The 8,784-nt window shown below is 39.5% G+C and overlaps 1 long non-coding RNA gene across 2 annotated transcripts in view; it reads right to left on the bottom strand.

The window, feature by feature from the left end:
* The window catches only part of LOC117936887, a 25,748-nt gene that overhangs the window by 5,982 nt on the left and 10,982 nt on the right, over positions 1–8,784 (bottom strand). The window contains exons 2-3 of one of the 2 annotated variants that reach the window (XR_004655043.1): positions 2,845–2,920; positions 921–2,098 (exon numbers count right to left, since the gene is read on the bottom strand). This is a non-coding gene — a long non-coding RNA (uncharacterized LOC117936887). Of the gene's footprint in view, positions 1–920; positions 2,099–2,844; positions 2,921–8,784 lie in introns of those variants that run through there. The other variant, XR_004655042.1, reaches the window with a different exon arrangement.

The following is an 8,784-nucleotide window of genomic DNA, read 5'->3' on the forward strand; positions in this document are numbered from 1 at the left end:
TGTGTGTGTGTGTGTGTGTGTGTGTGTGTGTGTGTTCTCTTGGGCTCATCAAAACATGTTGAATCTTCTCAATCACGAGGTCGCGGATTATGGTTTCATTAATGAAGACAAACGAGTTACTGATATCAGTGAGGAGCTGGCTAAACAAAGATTTACGATGACACCAGATGTGGGACGTTTCCTCAGCCTTTGTGATCGCTGTAATGAAGCCACGAAGCAGAGAGCATGAAATAAAACGAGGCCTAACTATTTAATCATCCCCTTAAAACAAATCAACTAAATCAAGCCAACAGTGTTATTATCCATCCTCAGTAAATCAGGCTGTTCTCCAGCAATTCCATCATTAGCGGTCAGATGTCATTTTCATCAAATCCACCCATACTTCATGTAGATGAGTCCTCATAGATCAGTGATAGATGGTTAAAAAGCCCCTAACCCACAATTCAGCACTGCAACCAGTCAGCCATGAAGCCAATGTATGACATACATGATGCATCTTTTTTTCATTTTACAGCACATCAACGTGATGTGACCAAATGGGTTTAATATATTTTAACATATTTCTCAACATGTAATTGATGTGACAATGTGATATAAAATCACATATGCTCTTACGTTTGAAAAGATTAACCAGTCAATACAATTTCAGTATATTTGATTTTGTATTATCAGTTGTTGAATTATTTTTAACTTACGAAGACGTAGTCTGTGCACTACAGCAGAGCTTCTGTACTTGTGGACTAAATGTCTTGGAAGTTAACATTTAATTAATAAGTCTTGGATTTTATAGTATTTACTTGAGTAATAATTATGTTTTTTATAAACAGTAAATTTTTAAGAGAAACATTTTATAATATCAATAGTTTCTGTTTTTAAGGTGGTCTTACAAAAATCAAGAACTATTTTCCAAGGGAGAACTGAGAACTAATTACAAACACACAAGTGACATGAGACAGTCTCATAAAATGGCCATTACACATAAGAGAGAAATTCAAATTATTAAAAATGTCATTAAGGAAAACTAAGTCCCTGAGATGAATAAATGCCTCTGTGACACTTTTACATCTAAAAACTGATAAGCAGTATAAAAACATTTGATAAATGTTTAAAACTCTATAAATGTATAAGTCAACAGTACGTAGAGGCTGATGTACAAACAAACAATAAATAACATTAAAATATGTCCTCATGGGATAGGTTATAATATCGACTAATACTGTACATTGATAAACACTTGAAAATGTGTCCATATCTGCTTACAATGACAGTGTGTAAACCATGTTTTGCATGTTAATAAACTGGTTATAAAAGCTAAATAGGGGAGGGGGTTTAAAGCAAAGGAGCTGCTGCCCCCGCGACCCAATACTGATAAGCGGATGAAGATGGATGGATGAATGGATGGATGGGTTAAAGTAAAGTGTTCTGCATACCGTAGATGCAAAACAATGTTAATGTTATAATCTGCTGTCATTAGCTTTGTATTCAACAATAAAGATGAAAAAGAATATTCTTAAACAAGTAAACTTAAAAATCCCTTATAAACGCCTTATAAATGAAAGAAAACTGTAGAGAAGCTGTGTGGTAAATCGTATCCAGTGATAATTTACATCCACTGTACAGTGGATTGAATAATGTTTTAAAAAGGAGAAAGTTGATCAACAATAGTTTTTGATGGATAATCTGCTGTCTAACAGTATTTACAATAGACTGTATATAAAACCTTTTCTAGTAATAACAACAGTTTTAATTGTTAATTGTTTAGTTCTTATATCATTTGCTTTTAAGAGTTGGAGATTAGGAGATGTTAATTTAACTAAGAAGGTCATCGGGGGGAGATGATGCACCCTATGGCTAGAGGTAATGGATAAGTCTGTATATTACATTAACTGGCTCAGTGGGCTTGACATATCTATCCTACCATGTTAAAGTCTATCAATCTTTACGTAGTAACAGAGGATCTCTTTTCCGCATGTTTGAACGTAAAATACTGTCAGGACATGAGACACTGGACGGCTTTGTGACTCCACGTTGAATCACAGTGACGGCCCCACCTGTTCTGCTTTGAACTGCAGCATGAGTAAGACTCATGGCTTTTCACCTGAGGGGGAACAGATCGGCACAGCGTGGCTCAGCGAAAGCACACTGATGTTAAAAAAGTCACTTTTGCACAGCTGCACGCCATGTGTTAAACTGTCTGTTGTGGTTGAAGGTAGTGGACATCATCACCGCTACGCTGAGCTGATGTTCCTCCTCACAACGCCCACAGTCATGTACGAAAATGGATTTTTCCAGAAATCGGTTCACGCATCAAATGCATATATCAAGCAGCTTTCAAACACTTTTTACACATGTTATGGTCATATAATGAATTCAACACCCTTTTGGCAGCAGTATTAATGATCCAATCAAGAGGATTTCCCCGTTGTTACACAAATTTTTGCTGCTTTGAATAAATCTCCGTCAATGCTTATGTACTCTGGAAAGGCAAGTGGATCTCTGTTTATAGAAGTAAAAGGAAAAACCGATGACTTTTTGCATGTTTAATCAGCTGAGAAGTGTGTCTTCCATCATCCCAAGAACATGGTGGTTTATGTTTGCAGGAGAAAGGCTTTTGCTTCTCCAAACAAGCTCCATATTTATCATCACTCCATCATTTCCTCCCTTTGACAACCAAAGTAAACAATAGGAATACAAAGTTAAAGCTGGGTTTTACTGAGTCGTTGACCCTTTGGATCTTGTCTTCTTAACTTTAGTGAGGCATCATTAAATGAAGGAAGTGAGCTTGGTACACTGAGATTATCCTAATGTGGATAACGTGTGTGTCTGTGTATTCTGTATACTCACACTAAAGCGTGTCTTTTTAAGTCACAAGCCAGCCGATGGGAAACGGAGAAATGGGGAATTTTCCCTTGAAGAAAGTCTGTCAACACCAAGCAAAGGAAAGAGCAACAGTGAGTTAAACAGTGGGCCCTTGTCTTTCAGCACTCAACATAGCCTATAATTTACACAGCACTGACAGGGGCCATTTTGAAGTCTGTCATAGGCGGAAAACTTTTGTCTCCAAAAGTCTTGCTCACAGTGAGTCGACTTCTGCTCAGTTCTGGGTGATTAATGACTTATGGCCTTATTGTGTGGAGGTGGCTAATTACCTACAGGCTGACTGAAGAGACACACTATGAAAACCCTCCTCTGATAACCCCAACTTTTCCCCCTCCTCATCTTGGCATGTGGAAGCTCTTACTGACAAATTTGCAAGAAGCAGACTAACGTTGAGTAAGATGAATGGCCTCTGAGAACAGTAAACAGCCTTTAATTTAACAGTGTTTAAATGTATGACACACTGGCATTGTGCTTCCACTCTGTTCGTGCTTTCTGGTTGGGAAACGCAGCCAAAGTTCCCCCGCTGTTGGTTTAAAATTAGGTTTGGCACATTCATGGAGGGAGTTTCTGGATGCTCGGGCTGGCAACATGTGTTCATTGCCTCTTTAGGTTTTCTGCAGTCCCTTCAGACTGACATTTTGAGACAAAGATAATCCGTTTCTTTAGCAAACTGGTCTTAAATGCACTATGCAAGCAGCCAGTTAGAATATCTGATAAAGCCATAAAGAAATAAAAGTCGTTGGAGCCAGCAGAGAAAGAAGACAAATAAAGCATTATGCTGCACTCTAACAATAAGCCAAAGCCACATAAGCTCTCCTTTAAAAAGGTCAGTGGCTCGTTGCACCAGACACACGGCTGGCCAGAAATTGTGCATCCATCCCCTCCACTTTATCTCACCCTCCCTATTATTAGGTTTGTTAACATACTGTATTGCCGTGTTTGCAGTCATGTCGACGGGCTAACTTAATCAAGTTACTATCGAACTTTGCAACTTCTGTGCTTTGCCCAGTGTGACAGTTTTAGTGCCAGAATTACTGCCTTGACCTATGAGAGGAAATTAGCTGTGGACACAACTTTTTGTTTTATGTGAAAAAAAGTAATGTTTACCAGAACAGTGACAATGATGGAAAATAGGATACATAGGAGATAATAGGAGACAAAAAATTTCCTTCAACAACATTACAAATGAAAAATGCCACATGGACCCAAAGTGGTAAAAAATGCATAATGCCAGCTGGCAGACCACTACAGGTGATGGACATTTCACTTACCTATGTCAAATATAACAGGCTGCTGTTCATTAATATACAGGAAGGCCTGCAGAATCGGGCCTGCCATCTGGTTAAATCGACAGAGTAATCTACAGCTCGTGATTAGGGCTGAGGAGCACAGTTTCTCTTTAATCTCTTTGAGCTTTCAAAAAAAAATTCCATCTGCACCATGTGGTACATCATTTTTCTTTAAGACAAATGGACTGTTTTTGTATGATCCAAAATTAGATCAGCAGAAGACAATCAATCTTGTAACAGGCCTGGGAAAATAATTGAGATTTGGATTCTGTTTCCTCCCCTCTTTAGCGTCCCACCTCTCTCTTTTTATTGCATGACTGGCTTCACAGCCATCAGCATTATTCCCATGATGCTTTCCAGTGCCATCCAATGGTGTATACAGAGCCTTGGACTAAAGATGTGCAAATATAGTGATTGCCCAGCATTGTTCCCTGTGGTACTCCACAACAGATGCTGTGACCTGCGAGAATGTGTGACACCAAAACCAAAATCCACACTGAAGCAAAGAGGAAGACAAAATACTTCAAGTTATGCCATCTGCAAATTAGTGAGATGACACAACTGTCAGGTGCCAGCCTCCTGTGACAGTTGCCCCCCACCCATTACAGGAGCAGCGATGCTTTCACTGCACGACAAAAGGGAAATGGGTGCATGTTTTTTTATAGGAGACCTGTCTGTCAGCTGGCTCTCAAGTCATAACAAATCACCAGCACTCAGCTGAGGCTGAACATTCAGGGCGTCAGGAGGAAGACGGATGACCTGCAGGCCTTTGAAGTGCTCTGGCAGTTGAGATGGCTCAGCAGCGCTGACAAAGAAATATACACAACAGAGCAACCAATAATGAGAACATTAAACATTCCAGCCACCTGACAGGCTGACAAAAACAGCCTGGCCTCACATCAATCATCCGCTGAGACATAACCTTGACAATTAGTCCCCTCTGATACTCCCCATAACCCCTGGGCCTGCACTGCATTGTGACTCCATTTACGGAGGAGAGAACCAAAGAGCTTATTCTAATTCCCTAATTCTGATTGATAAAGACATAGCAGCAACAGAAACTACAATATATTGGTTCAACAAATTATGGATTCAGAATCAGTTGGCAAGCTCTTTGTAAAGTAATGACTCTCTAAGGACAGATGTGAAAATAGAAAAATGCACACTGTAGTTCCATTACTTTCCTGGCTGCCTCTAAAGATGTCGGCAAAGAACACAAAGATGCATCCAGCATATGTTTATGGCTCTGCCTGCTCAAATATGTGTTTTAATGACGCCCCACAGGCATTTATATAAATACTTGAAGCAGAGCCAACACCTACGTTTCAGCATAACTCAAAGCATAGTTCAGCATAACACATGAATAGTTCTTTATTGTGTGCCTAACAAGGTTACATATCTCACATCTGTATCTGAAAACGTGCTTACTTTCAAATCTGCTTTTAAAAAGCGCTACAAATTGTTCTCAATAAAATACTTAATATCATACATGTTTGGGGGGAAAAAAATCCAGTCTTCTTTCTTTTGAGCATACTCCTCATTAGCCATGTACAGCATTCTCTTTAGTTTTGCCAACGCTCTACTTGAACAAATTCCGCACCCTCCGAAAAAAGCAAGGGGCCATATTGTCATCACTCTTTTCACTCTAACTATGTAGTTACCATATGACAAATGAGCCATATGAAATGACATTTCCCTTTTTCCTTCACACCTGTAGAGGAAAAGCAAAGCATCCGACAGATGGATGGATGGCATAACCTCGAAACTACTGTATCTTCCTCTCATTTGGTGAAACGGAAAGAGCTGGGCCAATGACTGCTTACAAAAACTACCTGAGACGAAGCTGCAGAATTCCAAGCCCTGAGGATGATAAATGGCTTCGCTAACCCTGTGGGACTGCAGACCCAAATGAGGACGGAGCTAATTGCCGTGCGAAATACTTTGGCATGAATAGAAAGAAAATGCAGGCGGGCTGCAGCCAAAAAAGGGCCCAGTTGCTGCTCTGAACTCCTAGTTGGCGTTTGCTTACAAGAGTTCACTCGGTGTCCATAAATCATGGACTGCTTACAGCTGAAACTGCCCTTAGTCATCAACATGCAATAGACTGAGTGACAGATTCCATCCTGACTACATTAGCCCTCAGTTCAAACGAGGTTCCTTTTTTTAAACTCTCCTACCATCTCGAACCTCACAGGAAATGAAAACCAGATGGCTGAGGATCGCTGTGTATAACATAAAGCTGAGCTCATATGGGAGAAAAGACACAAAAGAGTAAAAAATAAATAAATAAAGCACATACATTGTTAACGGAAATGACAAGGGTCAATTTGAGGTACCCTGGGTTTTTGATATCCTTCAAATACTGCTTCAGATATGACTTTATCCTGAGGCTATGGTCTGCAGCACATTACTCATTTTCAGCTGACAGGAGACCTGAAATGTGGTTTCAGTCTGTGTTACTCCCACGCAGGTGACACAAGTGCAAACTTCACAATCATTCTTAGCTAGGATTTCTGAACTCCAATCATGAACTAGACAGCACTCAGTGAGCAAAAATAATTAATTTAATGATTTAATATTAATTTAATTAATTTAATAATTTAATATTTTATTAATGTTTGTGTATATTGGATCAGGATCCAGATCTGCATCAAGATAATCAATTTATGGGCAATAATGAGGTACATGTGGCAGAATGTTTGTCATTAAAAAAGTAGGTGAAAATGTGAATTATTGCCCTGTCTCACAGTGGCTTTCAAAATTTCCTGGATCTGAAAAAAAAAAACTAATCACTTGATACTTGGACCGAACCCTACTCCAACTTTTATTGAAATCAGTTATGTTTTCTAAGTGTATTTGATGAGTTGTAGCATGAGTTAGTTTTTCAATATCACTCCTGGGATTGCTACGGTGCCGCTGGAAATTCCACCTGATGCATGTGTTTTTGCCAATATCCGTTTTCATTCTTTGTGTTGGAATTTTAAACTCTGGTGAATTTATTTGGCCCATTGTTAACTGCTCCTTGGATCTCTGCAGGGTAAATTGAGACAGATAGCTAGACTAGCTGTTGAGTTTTCTCTAACACAAATATGTTACAGTGGCTTGGTGCAGAGCTTAGCGCCGCCAATGACAATTGTGATTTAAAGAAATGCCAATAAACCCGAACACGTTTTTCTCCCATCCCGGAATGCTATGTGGAGTAGCAAGACACTCCTCTGCCCCGCCACGTGTGGATGGTCTGGAAAAGCCAGACTAGTCTCTCGATAACAGGAACTAGTAAAGTAAAGCTAGTAATTAAAGGGTTAGGGTTAGCCGTTTCCCAATTCCAAGTTTGTGCATCCCAGATTCCTCTCCTCAATTTCTTTCCTCGTGTCTTAGTCCCGCCCACAGAAGATCCTCGGAACTTTAGTTTATAGCAATGAAGTATGACATGCAGCACAGCTGCATCAGCTGTTCATTGTTTTGTCATACCCTGTATTTATCATCTCTGTCAGATGAGCAGAAAAGTGTTCATACAACTTATATTTACTTTGAATTCAAATCACAACATGGTATAATGTGATAAGAATGTACGGGTGTCATACATTTTTACTTGTTGTCTTTAACAGACAGATGGTAATTATATAATATACCTACATAGTAAATTGACTATACATAAGAGCCCGACCAATAAAGGATTTTTATATGTGTATAATCACCAGACTTATCCAAGACTTATCTTCAGTCTTATTAGTCCTATAACGTTTAATAGTCTTTTTTTAATCAGTCAGGTTTGATCATTAAAAGGGTAAGTTTACCCAAATCACATGCAGTTTAAACTTTAACTACTTTCTAAAGCCCCTTTACCACTGGACAAAAAAATCCTCTAACACCCACTACCATCTGGCTTTTGTCTTTAGTTGGAAAGTTTACAACTGACATTCATTCAGGGGAAAAATTACTCTGTAGTAGTCATGGGTATTTATCGGCTTCAGCTCCGACATGAAAGCTGGGTGGAAGTTCTCGGGTGTGATGCTATGATGCTTGACTCCTTTGTCAGTAACTTCTGTGACTCTTTGTCACCACAAATTCCATCTTTCTCCGTGCAAGCAGCACTCGAACATCGTACCCAAATTATTTGCACCAAGTTTAAACGAGAGACTATAGAATAAGTAACAATAGATATAAAAAGAAGTAATCACAGTAACAATTTCAGTGGCCTCCATGCTGCTTTCCGGTGTGTTTGTGACAGCGGAAGCGACAAACAAAAGAAAGTAAGGTATTGTTGTCTACTGGCAATGGCAAAGGAGTTTGTGGTCTGTTTTAAGCGGCTTTTCCCTCAAAGTGCTGCTAGCGTGGCTATAGACTCTTAATCTTGTATAATTCAATTCTGTGAGCATCTCAAAGTAACTTCTATTCATCTTCATAGTTTTGTAGTTGGCACAGTAAACTCATATAGGGGTTTACTCCTCAACGCAGCTGCTGCAGGTGCGACTCCGACCTGCGGCCCTTTGCTGCATGTCATTCCCCCTCACTTTGTCCCCTTTTATGCCTCAATCTCTAGTATGAAATTAAAAGGCCTAAAATGCCCCCAAAATAATCCCCACACACACACACACACACACACACACACACA

Source organism: Etheostoma cragini, chromosome 21 (assembly GCF_013103735.1).
Source record: "Etheostoma cragini isolate CJK2018 chromosome 21, CSU_Ecrag_1.0, whole genome shotgun sequence".
In the NCBI taxonomy this organism is placed as follows: domain Eukaryota; kingdom Metazoa; phylum Chordata; class Actinopteri; order Perciformes; family Percidae; genus Etheostoma; species Etheostoma cragini.